Genomic DNA, 24474 nt, shown 5'->3' on the forward strand with positions numbered 1-24474 from the left:
AAAGAAAAGAAAATACCCCAGATCGGAATGAGAAAGTACAACAGAATGATGATCTGATAACAATGTTGCCAATGAGAGAAACGGCAGGGGGAAAACCTGTACATGTACCATGGCACAGGTGCGATATTCAGTCCTTTACAGGTGATTTCCCAAAATTAAGAGAGAAACCGATCGAATGGTATCAACAAACAGATTTGTGAAACTCGCTAAATGTCTTTGGGAAGACCTGAATACCCTATTCGAAATTGTGGTTCCCGCAGATTTGTGGGAAGATTGTAAAAGGGCTGTAGGTTGGCCAACAAGTGAACCAGAAAGAGATAGGGAGACAGGTGCACCATCACCTACGGTAATGAGTTTATACCATAAGGTGATTGAGCATTTGAAAACAAAGGTTGCGTCGAAAAATGTGGATTGGCAGAAAATTGACAGAATGGCGCAAGAAGTTAAAGAATCAATACATACATACTATGAGAGATTGTTGAAAGCGTTTAAAAATTACAGTGGTACGGAAACGATTGAGGCAAAGGACATGCTCCATTTTGTGTTCAGATTTGTGGAAGGATTGAGAACCGAAATCAGCCAGATGATTAAAATGCATTTGATTTGTTGGCAGTCAAAATCGATCGATGAAGTGTTGAATTATGCAAACTACTGCAGTGATGAGATTGAGACAACGCAGAAAAAGTTGAAGGAAAAGATGATGGTGATGCAGCTTAGAGCAGCTCAGACAGGTTTGCAAGGTTTGCAAGGTTTTCAACAACAGTTGCCGCAGCAGCAACAGCAGGAAAATGCTATGTTTCAGTCACAGATGAGAGGCAGAGGCCGAGGAGGTTTTGTGAATAATGGTCCTGATTTAAATACTGTTGTGATTCCAAATGGTATACAGGCAATGAAGAAAGTGATGCCATGTCACACGTGCGGAATCGTCGGGCATTGGAAACGGGAGTGCCCAATGTTGGTGCAGGAAGGTGTAGGTCAGCAAAACAATGATGTCAATTCATTTCAGAATATGAGAGGACCGGATATGAGAGGTCTAAATCCAAATTTTCAAAATAATGTGAATCAGATGCAGGGTTTACAACCCGTACAACCACAGCAGGTGCAAATGCCCCGTGTACAGATGGCACAGTTGCAGCCAATGCAACAGCAGTTTCCTATGGTACCTAATCAGCAAATGCAAATACCCTTAGCACAAATGAATCAGTAACAAGTAATGCTTCCTCAACAGGTCACGGGTCAAGGAATGAATCAAAATGACACAGTACACCAATTCCCGTTACACAGTGAGAATGGAATAAACGATCTGTTGGAGAGTGAAAGTTCAGATGAGGAGGGATATTGTATGCTTGCAGAATCCTTGGAAGTTGATCAAAAGGGACCGTATGTAGAAGGAAGAGTTATGGGTCACAGCGTTTTGTTCTTGGTTGACGCCGGAGCTACACGCTCTACAGTCAGAAGCATCAAAGTACCACATTTGCCACTTTCAGGGAGAACAGTTCAAGTAGTGGGAGTAGCAAAATAGGTATCTGACAAACCCAATCACAGAGTGAGTCAGAATTGGTTACTTTCAAGGGTCACATAAATTTGTGGTGTGTGACTCAAGTCCGATATCCCTATTAGTTAAAGATTTATTGTGTAAATCAGGATGTTCGATTATGTGCTCAAATGATGGAATTAAAATTCAGATGAACAGTGATGACGAAGAAGAGGACAGTTTCGGAGAGGAGGAAACGGAAACTGTCGATGAAGAGTATCCCCTGATTATTCTTTATTCTATGCTCACTGAAACAGATATTCGTGCTGAGTTACAGGAAACAGTTGAAAAAGAAGTGTGGGATATGACAGGGAAAGAGGTTGGATTGGTCAAAGGAGTAGAACCAGTGAAAGTGACCATAAAACCCAGTGTAAATTTTCCCCAGACACCACAATACCACATGTCGCAAGACACTCTCATGAAAGTTGCCCAACTCATAGACGAGTTTGTGAAACAGGGAGTACTGAAAGAAGTACTAAGTAGTCCATGTAATTCACCAATCATGGGATTAATAAAACCGAGTGGAAAAGTCCGAATTGTTCAGGATTTGAGAAAAATAAATGACATAATAGTCAAATGCTGTCCCGTGGTGCCAAATCCAGCTGTGATAATGTTTCAAATTCCATGTGATGCAGAGTGGTTCTCAGTCATCGACTTGTCACAAGCGTTCTTTTCTGTGCCTCTTCATGAGGACAGCCAATTTCTCTTTTGTTTCAAATTCCTGGACAGAGTCTACAGTTGGTGTCGAATTCCTCAAGTGTTTTCGGAGTCACCATCAATTTTCAATCAGATTCTGAAGAAAGATTTGGAATCATTGGAATTACCCTTTGAATCAACCTTGGTACAGTATATTGACGATTTACTGATCGCATCCAAGACAGAAAATGACTGTATGGTTGACACTATTGCTCTGTTGAACCATTTGGGAAGAAATGGACACAAAGTGTCCCCTTCGAAATTACAATTCTGCCAGAAGAAAGTGAAATATTTGGGTCACCAAATAGAAAAAGGGTCGAGAAGAATCATGAAAGAAAGAATAACAAGTGTACTTCAAATGAGTCCCCAAAACGAGAAAAGAGTTGAGAAACTATTTGGGAATGGCGAGCTACTGTCGCCAAATGATTCCCAATTTCTCAACTCTAGCAAAACCTTTATTGAAACTGACCCAGAAAGATGCTCTGGATGAAATAGTGCTGAAAAGAGATGAGATGGATGCTTTTATTGAATTAAAAGAATGCATGTGCAGAGCTCCAGCTTTAGGTATGCCTGATTACACAAAGCCTTTCACATTGTTTAGTCATGAACGTGATGCATGTTCCTTGTCCATCTTGACTCAAGCCCATGGTGGCGTAAACAGACCAGTAGCATAATTTTCAGCTACTTTGGATCCAGTCGCAGCAGCCTTGCCAGGATGCCTGCGTGCTGTAGCAGCAGTTGGTATAAGCCTAAATCAAATTGAAAGAATAGTGATGGGACATCCTTTAACAGTTATGGTCCCTCTCTCAGTCGAAATACTTTTGACACTTTCCTGAACACAGCACATGACCGGTGCTAGGCTTACAAGGTATGAGACAATAATTTTGGGTTCACCCAATGTGCAGCTGAAAAGGTGCACTACGTTGAATCCAGCAACCTTGTTCCACAGTGAAAATGTCAAAATTGAGAACGCTGAAGACATCGAGCACGACTGTCTTCAGGTGACTGAATTTTCTACAAAACCAAGACCTGATATCAAAGACACCCGATTGGAAGAAAACAATCAAGTTATTTTTGTTGATAGTTCATGTTTAAGAGATACACTAGGAATATTGAAAGCAGGATATGCTGTATGTACAATAACAGGTGTTCTGGAAGCATCTTGGCTTCAAGGAGTTTACTCTGCACAAGTAGTGGAACTAGTAGCCCTTACTAGAGCCTGCCAACTTTCCGCGTTAACGAAAGTCACCATTTACACTGACAGTCAGTACGGATTTGGAATAGTGCATGATTTTGGACAATTGTGGTCACAGAGAGGCTTCATGACCTTTTCAGGATCACCAGTAAAGAATGGTGAAAGAATAAGAGAATTGTTACACGCCATCCAGTTGCCAGGGGAAGTAGCAGTGGTAAAATGCAGTGCACACTCAAAATCACAAGACTTAGGGGGTCATTCCAAGCTTGGCGGGCGGCGGGAGCCGCCCGCCAAGCGGGAACCCCCAGAAGACCGTACAGCGGTCCAAAGACCGCGGCGGTCATTCTGGGTTTCCCGCTGGGCTGGTGGGCGACCGCCAAAAGGCCGCCTGCCAGCCCAGCGGGAAACACCCTTCCACGAGGAAGCCGGCTCCGAATGGAGCCGACGGAGTGGAAGGGGTGCGACGGGTGCAGGAGCACCCGTCGCGAATTTCAGTGTCTCCTAAGCAGACACTGAAATTCTAAGTGGGGCCCTCTTACGGGGGCCCCTGCATTGCCAATGCCATTGGCATGGCATGGGCACTGCAGGGGCCCCAAGGGGCCCCACGACACCCCATACCGCCATCCTGTTCCTGGCGGCCGAAACCACCAGGAACAGGATGGCGGTATGGGGGTCGGAATCCCCATGGCGGCGCAGCAACCTGCGCCGCCATGGAGGAATTCCCTGGGCAGCGGAAAGTCGGCGGTACACCGCCGACTTTCCGTTTCTGGCCGCGGCTGTACCGCCGCGGTCAGAATGCCCAAAGGAGCACCGCCAGCCTGTTGGCGGTGCTCCCGCGGACCCCGGCCCTGGCGGCTTTTACCGCCAGGGTCGGAATCACCCCCTTAGTTTCTTTGGGAAACGGATATGCAGATCAAGTCGCAAGATTTTGCTCTTTGAACTGTATATTGCTCAGAGACGAATGGAACCTGATAAATGAGCCAGAACTTGAACCAAGTGAAGCCTTTGCTTTAAAGGTTGTAGATACAATTGAAGAATTGAAATTCCTACAAAATAATGTCAGTAAGGATGAGAAACTCTCATGGAGCAAACTACAATGCATAAAGAAACCAGATGATTTGTGGGTTTCAAGTGAAGGGAGATTGGTTCTACCAGACAGTCTTTTAACACAATTGGCCAGGTTGTATCATGCACAAGCCCACCTTGGAAGGGATGCCATGATTAGACTATTCAAAATTAATTAGTTTAATCCCAAATTCCGTCAAGTTGCTGAAGCAGTTTGCCATCGTTGCGTCATTTGCCAACAAATGAACGCAGGGAAGGGAACAGTAGTAAATTTGAGCCACATTGGAAGAGCAGGTGGGCCATTCAGCAGGATGCAAATGGATTTCATTGAGATGCCTAAGCATGCAGGCTTGAAGTATGTGTTGGTGATTGTGTGTATTTTTAGTCATTGGATCGAAGCATACCCTACACGCAGAAATCACAGTCTCACAGTTGCAAAACTACTCCTGGGAGAACTAATACCACGTTTCAGATTCCCGATCTCTTTAGAATCAGATAGGGGAAGTCACTTCAATAACGAAGTAATCAAATTACTGTGTGCAGCATTGAACATTGAACAAAAATTGCATTGTAGCTACCACCCTGAAGAATCAGGACTAGTGGAGCAAATGAATGGCACATTGAAGTCGAGGATGGCGAAAATATGTGCATCAACAAACTTGAAATGGCCTGACACATTGCCCTTGGTGTTAATGTCAATGAGAAACCACCTGATAGAAAAACTGGACTGTCACCGCATGAGATCCTCATGGGCAGAGCCATGAGATCCCAGCAGTCCCTGCAAATGCACTTGTAAATATTACAGATGATATGGTATTGGACTACTGCAAAGGTCTAGCTGATGTGGTCCGCTCTTTTTCTCACCAGGTGGAGGCAACCACCTTGCCACCGATCCAAGGTCCAGAACACGCCCTGAAAGCAGGTGACTGGATCGTGGTAAAGAAACACGTGAGGAAGTCGTGTCTGGAACCCCTTTGGAAATTACCTTTCCAAGTGATTGTGACAACTACCACTGCTGTGAAATGTGCAGGAGTTCCCAAGTGGATTCACGCCAGTCACACGAAAAGGGTGACATGCCCCACAGAAGAGGAAGTTGAAGTGCTAAAATCACCTGCGACTGACAAGAGAGTACCAGGCACCGAGACAGGACAAAGAGAACCTGGAGGCGAACAAGCAGAAATAGAGGAAGGGGAAATATTTTCTGAGGAAAAAACAGCTGATCCATTTGAGGAGGACCGAGGAAGAGCCTCAGGAAGTGACGAAGATCCCAAAGGTGACAAAGAGCCTGCGACAGGTGAAGGAGCAGGAGAGGCTGATCAGAGGAGGGCTTTCCCAGAAGAAGACGATACAGGAAAAGAAAAGGAAAACCTGATTGACCTCCTAGGGGGAGAAGACAAGACAGGACAGAGTGAAATTGTTCAAACTCTTCCAGAACCGGTTGCAGGTCCATCAGGTGAAAACAGTGCAAAACGGAGACAAAGCATATCACCAGTGAAATTAAGGACTAAAGAAATATTAAACGAAAGTGAAGGGCCAAAGTTGAAAGAGAAAAGAAAAGAAGTGTCTGTCGCAATAACAACACCAAGTAAAGGGAAAGACACAGCCAAAGAACAAGACATCAGCAAGAGAGAATCAAAAGGTGATGCAAAATTGAGGAGGAAAAGAATACCGAGCAGAAGATATTCTGGTCCAGAGTGTGCATACATAGCCACTAACGATTGGTCAGACAAATTCCTATCTCTCAGTCTTGAGAACGAAGAAGCAGAACAACACTTTGGTACCTGAAAAGTAAAATTCCATGAACATTACCGAATAAGACATTGACAACCTGATTGACTTTGAAACCGATTTTGAGATGAAGCTGCTAAACCGATAAGAGACTAAGGGGGTCATTCTGACCCTGGCGGTAAAAACCGCCAGGGTCAACGACCGCGGGAGCACCGCCAACAGGCTGGCGGTGCTCCCATGGGCATTCTGACCGCGGCGGTACAGCCGCGGTCAAAAACGGAAAACCGGCGGTGTACCGCCGGTTTTCCGCTGCCCTGAGGAATCCTCCAAGCTGCGCCGCCATGGGGATTCCGACCCCCATTACCGCCATCCTGTTCCTGGCGGTCGTGGCCGCCAGGAACAGGATGGCGGTAAGGGGTGTCGTGGGGCCCCTGGGGGCCCCTGCTGTGCCCATGCCAATGGCATGGGCACTGCAGTGGCCCCCGTAACAGGGCCCCACCATGATTTTCAGTGTCTGCCATGCAGACACTAAAAATCGCGATGGGTGCAACTGCACCCGTCGCACACCTTCCACTCCGCCGGCTCCATTCGGAGCCGGCATCCTAGTGGAAGGGTGTTTCCCGCTGGGCTGGCGGGCGGCCTTCTGGCAGTCGCCCGCCAGCCCAGCGGGAAACCCAGAATACCCACGGAGGTCTTTTGACCGCGCAGCGGTATTCTGGCGGTCCCAGCCAGGCCGGCGGCTTCCGCCGCCGGCCGGGGTCAGAATGACCCCCTAAGCTGCTAAAAGAAAACAGTGTGAACATTAATTCATTCAGCTTTATATATATCTGCAAACCTGATTTGATAAAGTGTCTTCAACTTTCTGATTCTATATAGATCATGCCAGGCAGTACTACAAAGGGACATAAAATGAAGTGTTGTAAATACATGTGTATAGGTCTCATAACTGTATGTGTACTAATAATTTTAGCAATAGTTCTTGTAATGCATAGGAAGAATGAGAGAGACACGAATGATGCTTCTACTTCTAAACCTACTACTGAATTAACTACTTTACAGAAACTCGAACAAGACGAGAAGTATTTACACAACAAGAAAGAATTATCCTCTAACACTTTCTATCGCTTGCTGAATGAGTATGTTGAGAGAATGGATGCAAAAGATTGTTATGTGTGCACACAAATACCTACCTCAGTAAAGGAAGGAGTGACATATCATAGCATGCTTCTTACGCATGGAATTTCATGTAGTTTATTAATGACCAGATTTTATGGCCAGGAGTATATTCACTACTTTTATTCCAATCAATATGTTGTATTTGCATATGTCCCCATAATTGAGTACCTGAGTAAAGTAGCAAGAGATTATTATATAAAGTTAGTTAGGGGTTTCTTTGAGCCATTGTCACCTTTTCACACAGCTTACGCTGACAGAGAAAACCTTACAAACTTGCTTTCACCGATAGAGAAGTTTTTTAGATCACACTGACGATAGGAGGAAGGTGTGGAAGGAGAAATTAGAAAAGGAATGACACAAAAGGACATCTGTAGATAACTAAGCTTTTGCCGCAATAAAGACACAAGGGAAACTAGCTTTAGATGAAATACAAGTAGGGAGGCTTTGTATATATAGACCTAAATCATATTATGACACAATCTTTGTGGGAACGAGTGAATGTAAACATACGTTTTTGTTTCAATCTAAATGGACGTTCATGTTAAATGGCCTAGACCCAGTTATTGCAGGGGTATATTATATTTGTGGACTTAATGCCTATTATCATCTTCCAAAGGGATGGTATGGGAGATGTTATTTGGGAATAGTATTTCCAAAGATTTATCAATTGGACGACTTAAAGAATTTTCCAAAGCTGTCTGAATCACATCATGGTCAGAAAAGGGAGACAGCTTCTGGTGTGGTAGGATATATATTTGGAGCAATGATTCCTTCAGTAGGAGTCATATTGAATTCAATTAAAATACGAAAGTTGTCTACTATTGTGGATAACATGTTGACAAAGTTCTCAGGAGCTATAATCCTGATGGATGCTGAACTTGCTGCAGAAAGAGCTATGACTCTTCAAAATCGGCTTGCTTTAGACATTCTTTTAGCAAAGGATGGCGGCATTTGCAAAATGCTTTGTGCACGTCACTGTTGTTCTTATATTCCAGACAACAGTGGGCAAATTAGAAAAATGCTTACAAATTTAACTAATGAGAGTACAGATTTGAAAGAATTGAAAGAACCAGGAGTATGGGAGAAGGTTGGAAAAGGATTTGCTTCTGTGGGAAATTGGCTCAGCAACATTTGGAACGGATTATTGCTGAAAATAGTAAAAGGAATATTAATAACATTAATTTGCTTATTAGGTATTTGGGGAATATGGAAAGCTATTAAAATATTGAAAACAGGAAACAAAAGGAAAAGAGAAGAGAAAGAACAAAATAATATGATAGAAATATACAGAGAAAAATCAAAGGGAACAAAAAGGAAGAGGGAATTGACTGAAGTGCCAAATTACTAAAACAGAATTTTAATGGAATAAAATTTGTGGGAAGATTTGATGTGATGACATAATTAGTCATCAGAGGAGGGATTGATGACGCAGAAAAAGAAGGACTAAGAAATATTCATATATCATGTAACCAAAATCGTATAAGGTTGTGTGATTTTAGCAAAGAAAAATTATATACATGGGAAATTGTGCCCACGTGGTAGTTCGCCATTATTATAAACAGGCTTAATTAATCATGAAGAATTGACAATTGTAGTAATCCATCATAATTGCAAATGTATTCCATGAGTTTCTTGTTGAAACTGTTATATGCTTAGCTTAAATTTAGCAGAGGCTTTGGCCTAGTCGCCTGGTCTCAAAATGTAACTGCATGTTTTATTCTTGCATTAACAAAGACATTATTTTATTTTAAGGCTGTATTTTTCCAGTAGAGATGACTAATACACTTATCTCAAGGTTTCGTGCTAGGCTGGTTTCATCCTCTTTGATGCAAGGTCAGCTTCTGCAGGTGCAGACAATAAAGGCACTAAGATAAAATTAATTGGCACACTTTGTTGCAACTTGTGTTCCAAGGCTCCAAGGACAATGTATGTAAAAATGAGTACTAGGAGAAAGATACAATTCATTGGTCAAATTGAAGCCACCCTATGAGCCCTCCAATGGAAGACCCTGAAGAATTTGGAATGTTTCTTACTTAAACCCACCGGACAAAGAGAAGTCAGCCATTTGCCTTGATGCCATTTTGAAGCAAGATTCAAGAAGCCATCTTGAACGACCCTCCGATGCCTTTTCTCTGTCGCAGGAAAGGAGACTTTAAAGAATTCTCACCCTAGAGACTTTAACTTTGCCCCGTCTTGCCCATGCAGTAACTTTTGCCCCATTCTCCTTGCTGCTGCAAGGAAACTTGCCCTTAACTTTGCCCCCTTGAAATCTGCCCCATGCTGATCGAACCGCTACCTGAAGAACGAAGACTTTTTCTTGAATGCTGATTGTATTTGGTAAATATGAAAGGATAATTGTATTATGCATTGTGTTTCCTTCCTAGGTACCAACTGCTTATTTTGATAGGGCCCAGGCTAGAAGTTTTCTAAATTTGTGTTGACTAAATTCGTTTTGCATGAAGCCCCACTTGCCAATGTTAATTAGAGGTTAGTTGAGGTATTCATTCGATGCACCATGCTAAATTGAAGTCTTGTTATGCTGACCGATATATGCAATTAGTCAAATTCAGTTGCTTATATTAGTGATTTGCATTGCTATAACCGAGTGCATTATAATCCAGATTTTGCGTAGATTTAGTTTTTTCCACTGCTATGGACAGCTAGTAATGTTCATATATGTATATCATTTGATTTTGAGACTCACATATATTGTGTTAGCTTTGTTAATATAGGGAAATAAATTCATTAGCTTCTAACAAACTGGTGTGGTTATTCATGACTGAAAGGTCATGGTGCGTCAAAATACTGATTGTTATTGATTTCTAATGTGTCGCTTGGTCTGTTGATTAAGTATTGGATATTGATTACACTGGTTATTGATTATTGATTTGAGTGATCCGACTATTCTTGGATGAGGAGAGCCCAACTCGGTTAAAAGGTTCACCGACCTCCAGCGTGTCCAAGTACAAGTAATTTATAAAGACTGGACGCGCTATCAGTAGATGTTAGCAGAGATTGATGGTTTCGCCCTTTGGGACCCCATCCGAACAATAGGCGGATTCAAGTTAGAATTTTCTTTGATAAAACAAGTTGGAGAGATGATGATGCCCTAAATCCCCAATGACTTTTCCGGAATCTCGGAGCTTGCGAATGGAGGCAATGGAGGTGTGAGAATGTTTTCGGCGTTTTTAGTGACGGTACAAATGAAGTTAGGGTTTCGTGCTTGCAAAGCTTATACCGCAGATGAATTGTGAAGATTGTGAGGATTTTAGGGGGTTGCAAACTCCAAGGGAAATTTTAGAGGAGTGACACTCCAAAGTGTGAGAGTAGGGAAGTCGTCAAACTTCACATGTGTGTAGCGCTTTGTGCAGGAAAAATTGTCCACGTGGTTGTTGATGTTGAGACGGGCCCTGCGAGGTCAAGAGACTCCGGAGTATGTTGAAAAGTGTATGAGACACTTGATTGGTGTTGTAATCTGTTCGGTTTAATAGGTTGATCAGGTGTGGTCAACGAGTCAGTATGAATATTGAGGAATGAAAGAACATTTTCGACTTTGAGATTTGACGAATTCTAAGGCGCGCAAGAATAGTTCATTGATCAGTTGAGAGTAAAATTTGCGGGTCAAATTTTGCTTTTGAAAGTGGGAAACCGAGAAAGATGGAATAACTGCAGAGGCTAGTGAAAAATCCCTAAGGTTTCTGAAGCGATTGTGTTGCCCTTCCTATAGTAAACCGACAGATTTGTTTTCTTCTTTTTGGTTAGTGCTCGCAATATTTTGCAGAAATTAGTTTTGAGTGAAGCTGAATGAAGGAGGACAAGCCGCAAGACTTTGTCAGCCGTAGTGTGTGGGTGTGACGTCACTAGGAGCCACGCTGGGATAGGTTGGTTGGTGAGAAGGGTCGTGCACGGATTGGACGCAGTCCGTGAAGCGCAATTGGTGGGGAAAGGCAAGCGAAGAGTATTCCGGGAATTAAAGTCACTTATTGATTACAATTTTTTTTAAAGAAAATAAAAGTTTTAAAGATGAAATTTTTCTAAGCATTTAAGAGTGCCTTAAGGGGAGATGTATATATTAAAGCAAACGTAGAGGAAGAAACACCGCCTGAGGGTACACCAGCTTACATCGTGATTGAAGAAAAGGGTGTTGCACCATGTCTTTGGCTAAAGCAATGGTGCAAATTAACGGAAAAGCATGGAAGAGTAGCGTTCCCTATCCATGGGTCGTTTAATCTAAGAGTTTTGGAGAATCTAAGATTCGCACTATACGACATGAAAGTACCTCAAAGACCAGCACAATTTGAAGCATTAGCAATTTGGGAGCTAAAAGCTAGAAAGCAACAACAGAAGAAATTTGAAACAAGAGTGAGAAAAGTAGAAAAGACACTAGCAGATGCTAGATGGGATAGTACTCAAAAGGTTTGGAGATCAGACGTATTGCAGGGAATTAAATTGTTTCCAGCAATTACTGACGAAGCAGAGACGGAAGGAAGGAAAGCTACCTATAAAACAAACAGGAGTCAGTCCAGAGATAGAGAAAACAACAGAAATTCGAAAAGGTCAGACGAGTCAGATGATGAGGAGTTCATTATGCAATTGCTGAATGACCACCCGCCACCATATGTGGAAAGTGAAAATGGCCCAAGCACCAGTACTGCCCCTCCGGAACCAATACAGGGTAATGTAACACCGAATTTGAGAATATCACAGAGGCAAAGCAGTTCCGATATGCCTTTTACACCACAAATACCACAAGTTCAGAGAATATATCCCGACGTTCCTAAATTGAAGCCTGTCAATGATTACCAGCCACAGGTTCAAAGGCGCTATTATGATGAGCATAATTTAGAAATGACTTCTAATTTTATGGTGCAGGGGGGACAGAATTTCCAAAAACCGACATTGATTCAGACTGAATCAACACAAATTTTGATGCCTCAAAAGCAGATACAAGAAGTGCCAAGGTACACTCATAAAGCAGAAAACCAGTTAGACATGCCAGCAATGATGAACCATATGTGGGAATTAACATGTCACAGAATTCGGGGAGCAGACAAAATCCGGTTGCAATATTTTTGCCTATCACTGTAGGTCCGCCAGTACCATTGTATATTCAGGCAAAGCCGAATATATGCGACCAAGGAGTAATGACACAAAATGAGACAGGGAAAAGATGCATAGAAAATACTCCAGAAACAACTCCGGTAGGAACACTGCCAAATAGATCTGGATCTTTGTTGGAATTCAGTCCAATTCCAATTTGTGCTCCGTCAACTGTGGTAAGGTCAAGTCCACCACCAATAGTACCGCTAACTTCAAAAACAGAAACGTTACAGAAACCATCAGTAGCAGTCGATGTAAGTGCTACATTGATTGGACTGAACGTGCAACAGCTAACACTATGGTTGAACAGCCTGAACTCCCGACAGAGTACACCCAGTGGGAAGGGAGAAGCGTATTTGAATAAAATAAGATTGGGTATGGAAGCAGACGAACTAGTAGAGGGAACGATGGGTTTGAACAGGTTGGAATCATACACAGAAGAAGAGCTGAGATACATGTGCCCTAGAATTACAAGAGAAGTAAGCAGCATACATAAGAAGTTACAAGAAATTGCAGTGAGAAACAAAGTCGACATAGGTAAAACCAAACACTTGATCAGAAGTTACAGGTTAGACTTTGAGACAAAAGATTTTGAACATATGAGATCTGCAGGGATGAAAACACACCTTAAGGAGATACTGCTAAGAGTGCAGGTCTGGAGATGTTTAGACAAATAGGAGAGCAGGTGGGTTAAGAAAAAGGACAAAAGAAAAGAAAATACCCCAGATCGAAATGAGAAAGTACAACAGAATGATGATCTGATAACAATGTTGCCAATGAGAGTAACGGCAGGGGGAAAACTTGTACATGTACCGTGGCACAGGTGCGATATTCAGTCCTTTACAGATGATTTCCCAAAATTAAGAGAGAAACTGATCGAATGGTATCAACAAACAGATAGATTTGTGAAACTCGCTAAATGTCTTTGGGAAGACCTGAATACCCTATTCGAAATTGTGGTTCCGGCAGATTTGTGGGAAGATTGTAAAAGGGCTGCAGGTTGCCCAACAAGTGAACCAGAAAGAGATAGGGAGACAGGTGCACCATCACCTACGGTAAATGAGTTTATACCATAAGGTGATTGAGCATTTGAAAACAAAGGTTGCGTCGAAAAATGTGGATTGGCAGAGAATTGACAGAATGGCGCAAGAAGTTAACCGCTTCTGTGCCTTGGACGAGGTGACCTCGTCCAAGGCACAGGGGAACTTGGGGGAGCACTAGCGCGCCCCCCCGTGCACCCCCCTCCCCCCAAGACGGGGATGGAAGGGGAAGACCTTCCCCATCCACCCCGACCCCCCCCCCGGCAATCCAATGACGTCAGCGCGCACACAGCGCGCCGATGTCATCTAGTGTTGCCGGCACGCTGGAAGCCATTTGCTTCAAGCGCGCGAGGAGGAAAGGACACAACAGGTGAGTCCTTTCCGTTTTTGGGGGGTGGGGGGGGGGAAACAGACACAGGGGGAAAGGAAAGGGTTTTTCCTTTCCCCCTGTGCCTGTTTTCACAAGGCCCGTGATCGTGGAGCAGGAATCTCCACTAGACCCCAGGGATTTTTTGCATTAGGTTTCTTTTGGGGGCGACCCCTTGGGCAAGGGTCGCCCACCTGGGGGGCAATTCTTTTTAGTATTTCGCCCCCCCCGGGGGCAGCGAAAACCGCTAGACACCAGGGTTTTTATTTTGTGTGTGTATTTTGGGGGCGACCCCTTGGGCAAGGGTGGCCCCCCCTGGGGGGCAATTTTTTTTAGTATTTCACCCCCCCCCGGGGGCAGATCGCCTTTTTTTCGGCGGATCTGCCCCCGGGGGGGGGCGAAATCCACTAGACACCAGGGATTTATTTTTATTGTAAAGATTCTTTTGGGGGCGACCCCTTGGGCAAGGGTCGCCCCACTGGGGGGGCTATTTTTTTAGTATTTCGCCCCCCCCTGGGGGCAGATCGCCGATTTTTCAGCGGATCTGCCCCCAGGGGGGGGGCGAAATCCACTAGACACCAGGGAATTTGTTTTTATTGTGTTTTTTAGGGGTGACCCCTTGGGCAAGGGTCGCCCCCCCGGGGTCAATTTTTATAGTGTTTCGCCCCCCCCTGGGGGAAGATTGCCTTTTTTTCAGCTGATCTGCCCCCAGGGGTGGGGGCGAAATCCACTAGACACCAGGGTTTTATTTTTATTGTAAAGTTTCTTTTGGGGGCGACCCCTTGGGCAAGGGTCGCCCCACTGGGGGGCTATTTTTTTTTATTTTGCCCCCCCCGGGGGCAGATTGCCAATTTTTGGGCTGATCGCTCCCCTGGGGGGCTATTTTTTTTTTCTGTTTCGGCCCCCCGATGGCAGACCAGCCATTTTTTGGACGATCTGGCCCCCGGGGGGGTGGAAGCACACTAGGCGCCAGGGATTTTGTGGTGTGTGTGTGGTGTGTGTTTGGGGGCACCCCTTGGGCAACGGTCGCCCCCCTAAAGTGGGGAAAGTTTGTATTGGCCATCTCTGCCCCTATTTTTGTAGGCCCATCTGCCCCCAAGGAGGGCAGAAACCACCAATACGGCAGGGATTTTTTTGTTTTTGTTTTGTGTTGTGCTGGGGGTGCCCCCTTTGGGAAGGGTCGCCCCCTAAAGGGGGCACAGAGGTGTTGCCCATTTCTGCCCCCCTTGGGGGCAGATTGGCCAATTTATTTACGCCCATCTACCCCCGAGGGGGGCAGGATCCACTTAGGTACCAGGGACAACTTCAAAGTTCTTGGTGGTGGGGTGTTTGTCAACTGGCAAAGTATTTGTATTTGTGATTATAACAATTTATTTCTTCTTTTTCTTCTAGTTCAACGTTTTTGCTTCCTTTGCTGTGGATCTTTGCGGTTTTGGCAGTAGTTGTCCTGCGGTTTGCATAGTTGCATGTTTTAGGTAAGTGAAAGCAATTTACTCCAAAGGAGTATTGTTGACATGCATGAATGACATGTTTGTAGGTGGTGTACTAAATGCAGTATTGTGTGTTTGACATTGTCCTTAGATTTGAGCACAGTGATGTTTGTGTTGTCATATGTCTAATTTGCTTTTTTCTTTTTTCTTTTTAGTGGGATATCATTGGTGATTGCTGTGTCTGCGCAGAGTAGTTGCTTGGTGAGTAGCTTTTTCAGGTAAGTGAGTGGTATAGTTTTTTGTAGTACATAACTCTTTGTGATAAAGCTACACTTTGTTTATTACTTATTTTAGTGCTAGTTGTTGTTGGCAATCCATTTGTTGTTAGGATCATGGCTAGCCGCAAAGTGACCGCTCAGCAGGTTGTTCGCATGCTCTTTGAGTCGTCTTCAGACCATGATTACAACACTGACTCTGCATCTGAGGCAGAGGAGGAAGCAGGAGATTCTGGAAGTGAGTTTTCTGTCCGAGAGTATTCTTCTGATGAGGAAGCTACTCTCAGTGCAGATGAAGGGCCTGTGTTAAAGGAGGACATTGATGTGCCAAGAGTGCAGCAGCCTGGGGCTGAAGGGTTTCCCATTAGAAGACCTGACACCTGGATTGCCCTAAACATGGAGCAGCCACAGTTACCTGCATTTACTGGTCTCCCAGGGTGTAGAGTTAATACGGAAAACTTTTTGCCTGTCAATTTCTTTCACTTGTTTATGGACGATGTATTTTTGGAAGAGATTGTGGAGCAGACAAATGTGTATGCAGAGCAATATTTGCGGGACAACACTGCCAGACTTAAGCCTCAGTCTAGAGCTACTCAGTGGGTTCCCACATATCTGGAAGAGATGAAAAGGTTTTTAGGTTTGTCTTTTTTGATGGGGTTGATCAGGAAGCCGTCACTGGCTTCTTATTGGTCTACTAGACCCTTGATGGCAACTGCTATATTTCCTGCAACTATGACACGTAATCGGTATTTGCTTCTTCTTCGTATGCTGCATTTTGTAGACAATGCTTTAGCCTTGCCACGAGATCACCCTGATTGTGACCTCTTTTTTAAGATTAGGCCTGTCCTTGATCATTTTGTGGATCGGTTTTCAGAGGTCTATGTTCCAGGCAAAGAGATGAGTGTGGACGAGTCTTTGGTCCTTTTCAAGGGGCGTTTAGTTTTTAAGCAGTACATTCCTAGTAAGAGGGCACAGTATGGGATTAAATTGTATCTGCTGTCAGAAAGCAGTACAGGATATGTGTATAATTTCCGGGTCTACACTGGTAGGGATTCCAATATTGACACTCCTGGTTGTCCGGCCACTTTTGGAGTTAGCGAAAAAATTGTGTGGGAACTTGCTAGACGGCTGTTTAACAAAGGTCACCATTGGTACGTAGATAATTTCTACACTGGAGTGCAGTTGTCCAAGGAGTTGTTTAGGGTGGACACTGTTGCATGTGGCACAATCCGTTCTAACCGGAAAGGCTATCCAAGGGAGCTTGTCTGTAAAAAACTTGAGAGGGGACAGTGCAGTGCCTTGCGGAATAATGAGCTGCTAGCTCTGAAATTTTCAGACAGGAGAGATGTGTACATGCTATCAACCATCCATGATGAGAGTACTTCCCCTGTGGCTGTTTGGGGTCAGGTTGCGGAAGTGCGCAAACCTGCGTGCATTTTGGACTACAATAGGCACATGGTTGGTGTTGATAGAGTAGATCAGAGGTTGGAACCTTACACTGCTATTCGTAAGTCTTATGTGTGGTATAAAAAGTTGGCCTTACATTTATTTCATTTGGCAACTTTTAATGCCTTTATTGTATACAAGGATTGTTCACCTGAGTCAAGAATGACATTTGTTAAATTTCAGGAGTCGGTGATAGAAAGCCTTATTTGGTGGAACCGGCAAGAGTTCCTAGAGTAGAAGTGGTGGAGGCTGTGGCTAGATTGAAAGATCGGCACTTTCCAGATCACATTCCTCCCACTCCCAAAAAAGACTTGCCCACAAAGAAATGTAGAGTATGTGCCCGGAGATTAATCCGGAGGGAGAGCCGGATGTACTGCCCCGAATGCCATTCAAAGCCTGGGCTGTGTGTGCCCGGCTGTTATAGAAGTTACCACACCAAAAAATAATTCTGGGAAATACCGTGAGCGTAAGCTGTCTGTTTTATATTTTCATATGTTTCACAGTTGGCATCTCTGTCATGTATTTAGTTATAGCTTTTGTGTTTGTAGTTTTGTGCTTATTTTATCATTAGTGGTTTCTTTGTTGTTTATAAACAAAAAAAGTGATAGCGGTGTGCGTGGGGTGGCGCTTGGCTGGCGGTGTGCGTGGGGTGGCGCTTGGCTGGCGGTGTGCGTGGGGTGGCGCTTGGCTGGCGGTGTGCTTGGGGTGGCGCTTGGCTGGCGGTGTGCGTGGGGTGGCGCTTGGCTGGTGGTGTGCGTGGGGTGGCGCTTGGCTGGCGGTGTGCTTGGGGTGGTGCTTGGCTGGCGGTGTGCGTGGGGTAATGCTTGCCTGGCGGTGTGCTTGGGGTGGCGCTTGGCTGGCGGTGTGCGTGGGGTGGCGCTTGGCTGGCGGTGCGAGCCAAACAGCAGTCCACACTCCCATCAGCTGGTGTGATTCTTGTATCAGGCATGTGGGCGTATGTAAGTGATGGGCCCTTGAGTGGCGCGGTCTGTCGATGTGAGTGTTGTAATGTGCTGGGCCCGTGGCTGGCGGTGTGAATGGTCTTGTGCGTGTCATGTATGAAAGGTGTGTGAATGGACTGTAAAGCGGTTGGTGCCTTGTCGCGGCTTTACAGCTCACAAGCTGTGAGTCATTGGTTCAGTTTTTTGCCTTTCAGTTATTAGCAGTGCATTTCATTTTTGTGAAATCTCTTGTTAATAAAATTTGATCCACTGAACCATCACTCACCTTCTTGCCAAATCCAACCAGTATGTGTGGTAAAAATGACAAAACCTGCTCCGCTGTAATCAGGTGTCGCAGCACACCTGTGACACGCTAGGTGCCTCAGGTGGGACCCCGATGATGAAGCATGCCGCCAACTTGGTTGGTGGGTGAGTGGTCTTGTTCACATAACCTAAGTGTGTTTCTTTTCACAATTTTAGTGTTTGGCACACCACGGACGTATGTGCACACATCAAAATGATATATTACAAAAATACCTGTGTTTGGGGGGGAGGGCCCACCTAAATTTTTGGTCCTGGGTGCGGCCTTCATCTAGGGAAACCTACAAAACCCAGACATTATTTAAAACTAGACACCCCAAGGAGTCCAGGGAGGTGTGGCTTGCGTGGCTTCCCCAACATTTTCTTACCCAGACGCCTCTGTAAACCTCAAAATTTGCATAAAAAGCATATTTTCCTGACTTTTCTAAGTAGGATCACCGCTCCAGCACCAAATTCCTACTCCCCAGTTTTCCCCTCAGTCTCCCAAGTAAAATGACACCTCACTTATGTGGGTCCCCAAAGCAGAGTCCGTCTAAAGATGTATAAAAGATTATGCCCTTATAAACTGGCTGTGCTATCCCTTCAATCTCTTCAAGTTTTGGGCCTTATTCTGTTGCAGGCACCTGGCCCACCCACACAAGTGAGGTATCATTTTTATCGGGAGACTTGGGGGAACGCTGGGTGGAAGGAAATTTGTGGCTCCTCTCAGATTTCAGAACTTTCTGCCACAGAAATGTGAGGAACATGTGTTTTTTTAGCCAAATTTTGAGGTTTGCAAAGGATTCTGGGTAACAGAACCTAGGCCGAACCCCACAAGTCACCCCATCTTGGATTCCCCTAGGTCTCTAATTTTCAGAAAAGCACAGGTTTGGTAGGTTTCCCTAGGTGCCGGCTGATCTAGAGGCCAAAATCTACAGGTAGGCACTTCGCAAAAAACACCTCTGTTTTCTTTCAAAAAATTGGATGTGTCCACGTTGCGCTTTGGGGCATTTCCTGTCGCGGGCGCTAGGCCTACCCACACAAGTGAGGTATCATTTTTATCGGGAGACTTGGGGGAACGCTGGGTGGAAGGAAATTTGTGGCTCCTCTCAGATTCCAGAACTTTCTACCACAGAAATGTGAGGAACATGTGTTTTTTTAGCCAAATTTTGAGGTTTGCAAAGGATTCTGGGTAACAGAACCTGGTCCCAGCCACACAGGTAGGCACTTTGCAAAAAACACCTCTGTTTTCTTTAAAAAAAAATGGGATGTGTCCACGTTGCGTTTTGGGGCGTTTCCTGTCGCGGGCGCTAGGCCTACCCACACAAGTGAGGTATCATTTTTATCGGGAGACTTGGGGTAACATAGATTAGCAAAACAAGTGTTATTGCCCCTTGTCTTTCTCTAAATTTTTTCCTTCCAAATATTGGAGAGTGTGTAAAAAAGACATCTATTTGAGAAATGCCCTGTAATTTACATGCTAGTATGGTCACCCCGGAATTCAGAGATGTGCAAATAACCACTGCTCCTCAACACCTTATCTTGTGCCCTTTTTGGAAATACAAAGGTTTTCTTGATAGCAATTTTTTACTCTTTATATTTCAGCAAATGAATTGCTGTATACCCGGTATAGAATGAAAACGCACTGCAGGGTGCAGCTCATTTATTGGCTCTGGGTTCCTCGGGTTCTTGATGAACCTACAAGCCCTATATATCCCCGCAACCAGAGGAGTCCAGCAGACGTAACAGTATATTGCTTTCGATAATCTGACATTGCAGGGAAAAGTTACAGAGTAAAACGTAGAGAAAAATTGATGTTTTTTTCACCTCAATTTCAATATTTTTCTTTTTCAGTTGTTATTTTCTGTAGGAAACCCTTGTAGGATCTACACAAATGACCCCTTGCTGAATTCAGAATTTTGTTTACTTTTCAGAAATGTTTAAGTTTCTGGGATCCAGCATTGGTTTCATGCCCATTTCTGTCACTGACTGGCCAGTAAAATGCCAAAATTGTGTTGAAAACTTGGGTTTTCTGATTCAAGGCTGACTGTTCCTGAAAGCTGGGAAGCTGCTGAGTTTAGCACCGCAAACCCTTTGTTGATGCCATTTTCAGGGGAAAAACCACAAGCCTTCTTCTGCAGCCACTTTTTCAATTTTTTTTGAAAAAAAAACAAATTTTCACTGTATTTTGGCTAGTTTCTTGGCCTCCTTCAGGGGAACCCACAAAGTCTGGGTACCTCTAGAATCCCTAGGATGCTGGGAAAAAAGGACGCAAATTTGGCTTGGTTAGCTTATGTGGACAAAAGGTTATGAGGGCCTAAGCGCGAACTGCCCCAAATAGGCAAAAAAAGGCCTTGCACAGGAGGGGGAAAGGCCTGGCAGCGAAGGGGTTAAAGAATCGATACATACATACTATGAGAGATTGTTGAAAGCATTTAAAAATTACAGTGGTACGGAAACGATTGAGGCAAAGGACATGCTCCATTTTGGGTTCAGATTTGTGGAAGGATTGAGAAACGAAATCAGCCAGATGATTAAAATGCATTTGATTTGTTGGCAGTCAAAATTGATCGATGAAGTGTTGAATTATGCAAAATACTGCAGTGATGAGATTGAGACGAAGCAGAAAAAGTTGAAGGAAAAGGTGATGCAGCTTAGAGCAGCTCAGACAGGTTTGCAAGGTTTTCAACAACAGTTGCTGCATCAGCAACAGCAGGGAAATGCTATGTTTCAGCCACAGATAAGAGTCAGAGGCCGAGGAGGTTTTGTGAATAATGATCCTGATTTAAATACTGTTGTGATTCCAAATGGTATACAGGCAATGAAGAAGGTGATGCCATGTCACACGTGCGGAATCGTCGGGCATTGGAAACGGGAATGCCCAATGTTGGTGCAGGAAGGTGTAGGTCAGCAAAACAATTATGTCAATTAATTTCAGAATATGAGAGGAGCGAAAATGAGAGGTCCAAATCCAAATTTTCAAAATAATGTGAATCAGATGCAGGGTTTACAACCCATACAACCACAGCAGGTGCAAATGCCCCATGTACAGATGGCACAGTTGCAGCCAATGCAACAGCAGTTTCCTATGGTACCTAATCAGCAAATGCAAATACCCTTAGGCACAAATGAACCTGCAACAAGTAATGCTTCCTCAACAGGTCACGGGTCAAGGAATGAATCAAAATGACACAGTACACCAATTCCCGTTACACAGTGAGAATGGAATAAACGATCTGTGGGAGAGTGAAAGTTCAGATGAGGAGGGAAATTGTATGCTTGCAGCATCCTTGGAAGTTGATCAAAAGGGACCGTATGTGGAAGGAAGAGTTATGGGTCACATTGTTTCGCTCTTGGTTGGCACCGGAGCTACACGCTCTACAGTCAGAAGCATCGAATTACCAAATTTGCCACTTTCAGGGAGAACAGTTCAAGTAGTGGGAGTAGCAAAATAGGTATCTGACAAACCCAATCACAGATCCAGTGCAAGTCAGAATTGGTAACTTTCAAGGGTCACATAAATTTGTGGTGTGTGACTCAAGTCCGATATCCTTATTAGTTAGAGATTTATTGTGTTAATTGGGATGTTCGATTATGTGCTCAAATGATGGAATTAAAATTCAGACGAACAGTGATGACGAAGAAGAGGACAGTTTCGGAGAGGACGAAATGGAAACTGTCGATGAAGGGTATCCCCTGATTACTCTTTATCCTATGCTCACTGAAACAGATATTCATTCTGAGTTGCAGGAAACAGTTGAAAAAGAAGTGTGGGATATGACAGGGAAAGAGGTAGGATTGGTCAAAGGAGTAGAACCAGTGAAAGTGACCGTAATACCCAATGTAAATTTTCCCCAGACACCACAATATCACATGTCGCAAGACACTCTCATGAAAGTTGCCCAACTCATAGACGAGTTTGTGAAACAGGGAGTACTGAAAGAAGTACCAATCATGGGATTAATAAAACCGAATGGAAAAGTCCGAATTGTTCAAGATTTGAGAAAAATAAATGACATAATAGTCAAATGCTGTCCCGTGGTGCCAAATCCAGCTGTGATAATGTTTCAAATTCCATGTGATGCAGAGTGGTTCTCAGTCATCGACTTGTCACAAGCGTTCTTTTCTGTGCCTCTTCATGAGGACAGCCAATTTCTCTTTTGTTTCAAATTCCTGGACAGAGTCTACAGTTGGTGTCGGATTCCTCAAGGGTTTTCGGAGTCGCCATCAATTTTCAATCAGATTCTGAAGAAAGATTTGGAATCATTGGAATTACCCTTTGAATCAACCTTGGTACAGTATATTGACGATTTACTGATCGCATCCAAGACAGAAAGTGACTGTATGGTTGACAGTATTGCTCTGTTGAACCATTTGGGAAGAAATAGACACAAAGGGGGTCATTCTGACCTTGGCGGTCTTTTCGCAAGACCGCCGAGTTACCGCCGCGGTGAAGACCGCCGACCGCGGCGGTATGCCGCTGTGCGCATTCTGACCGCTGGGAGCGTTCCGCCGGAAAACCGCCAGCAGCCACACTGGCGGTCGGCGGGAAAGTGGAGACTGGTCAACCTCCACCGCCACGCCAGCAGAACACCGCCCACAGAATTACGACCCACATTTCTGTGTGGCGGTCTTCTGTTGGCGGTCTTCTGTTGGCGGTCACCTCCCCATGGCTCCTGTCACCTCCCGGAGGACCAACGCACAAGGTAAGTTGATCGTCCGTGAGGGGAGGGGGTGGGGGGTGTTGTGTGATGTGTGCGTGCATGGGGGTGTGCGTGTGAGTGTGTAGAGGGGGTGTGTGAGTGCGTGCATGCGGGCGGGGAGTGCTGCTGTGCCTATGGGCAATGTGTGTAGTTCGGCGGGTGCGCATGTCGGCATGTATGTGTGCGGGTATGTGTCCCCGTTGTGTATGTGTGTGTGTAGGGGGTGTGTATATGTGCATGTTGGGGGTGTGTGCATGTCGGGGTGCGTGTATGTGCATGTCGGGGTGGGGGTGGGGAGGGGGTTCGTACCACCTCTGGGGGGTGGCAGGGGGGTGGAGGGTGTGGGGGGAGGACTCGGGGGGGCAGTGGGGGGTGGGGGAGACCCCTATCAGTGCCAGGGAAGGAATTCCCTGGCCCCGATAGTGCCTACCGCCATGGTTCGCATGGCGGTTCCCGAACGCCAGAAACCGCGGCGGTAAGCAGGGTCATGATACCGTTGGCGGTCTTGGGTCGACCGCCGGACCGGAGTGCGCAGACTCCAGCCCGTCGGTCATGACCGCCGTGGCTGTCGGAGTGGGGAAGTGGCGGTCGGTCGCGGCGGTGACCGCCGCGGTCAGAATGCCATTTTTAATACCGCCGGTCTGTTCGCGGTCCGACCGCCGCCTCTCCGCCGACCGCCAAGGTCAGAATGAGGGCCAAAGTGTCCCCTTTGAAATTACAATTCTGCCAGAAGAAAGAGAAATATTTGGGTCACCAAATAGAAAAAGGGTCAAGAAGAATCATGAAAGAAAGAATAACAAGTGTACTTCAAATGAGTCCACCCAAAACGAGAAAAGAGGTGAGAAAGTTTTTGGGAATGGTGAGCTACTGTCGCCAATGGATTCCCAATTTCTTAACTTTAGCAAAATCTTTATTGAAACTGACCCAGAATGATGCTCTGGATGAAATAGTGCTGAAAAGAGATGAGATGGATGCTTTTATTGAATTAAAAGAATGCATGTGCAGAGCTCCAGCTTTAGGTATGCCTGATTACACAAAACCTTTCACATTGTTTAGTCATGAACGTGATGCATGTTCCTTGTCCATCTTGACTCAAGCCCATGGTGGCGTAAACAGACCAGTAGCATATTTTTCAGCTACTTTGGATCCAGTCACAGCAGCCTTGCCAGGATTCCTGCGTGCTGTAGCAGCAGTTGGTACAAGCCTAAATCAAATTGAAGGAATAGTGATGGGACATCCTTTAACAGTTATGGTCCCTCACTCAGTCGAAATACTTTTGACATGTTCCCGAACACAGCACATGACCGGTGCTAGGCTTACAAGGTATGAGACAATAATTTTGGGTTCACCCAATGTGCAGCTGAAAAGGTGCACTACGTTGAATCCAGCAACCTTGTTCCACAGTGAAAATGTCGAAATTGAGAATGCTGAAGACATCGAGCATGACTGTCTTCAGGTGACTGAATTTTGTACAAAAC

Source organism: Pleurodeles waltl, chromosome 2_1 (genome assembly GCF_031143425.1).
Source record: "Pleurodeles waltl isolate 20211129_DDA chromosome 2_1, aPleWal1.hap1.20221129, whole genome shotgun sequence".
Lineage (NCBI taxonomy): Eukaryota > Metazoa > Chordata > Amphibia > Caudata > Salamandridae > Pleurodeles > Pleurodeles waltl.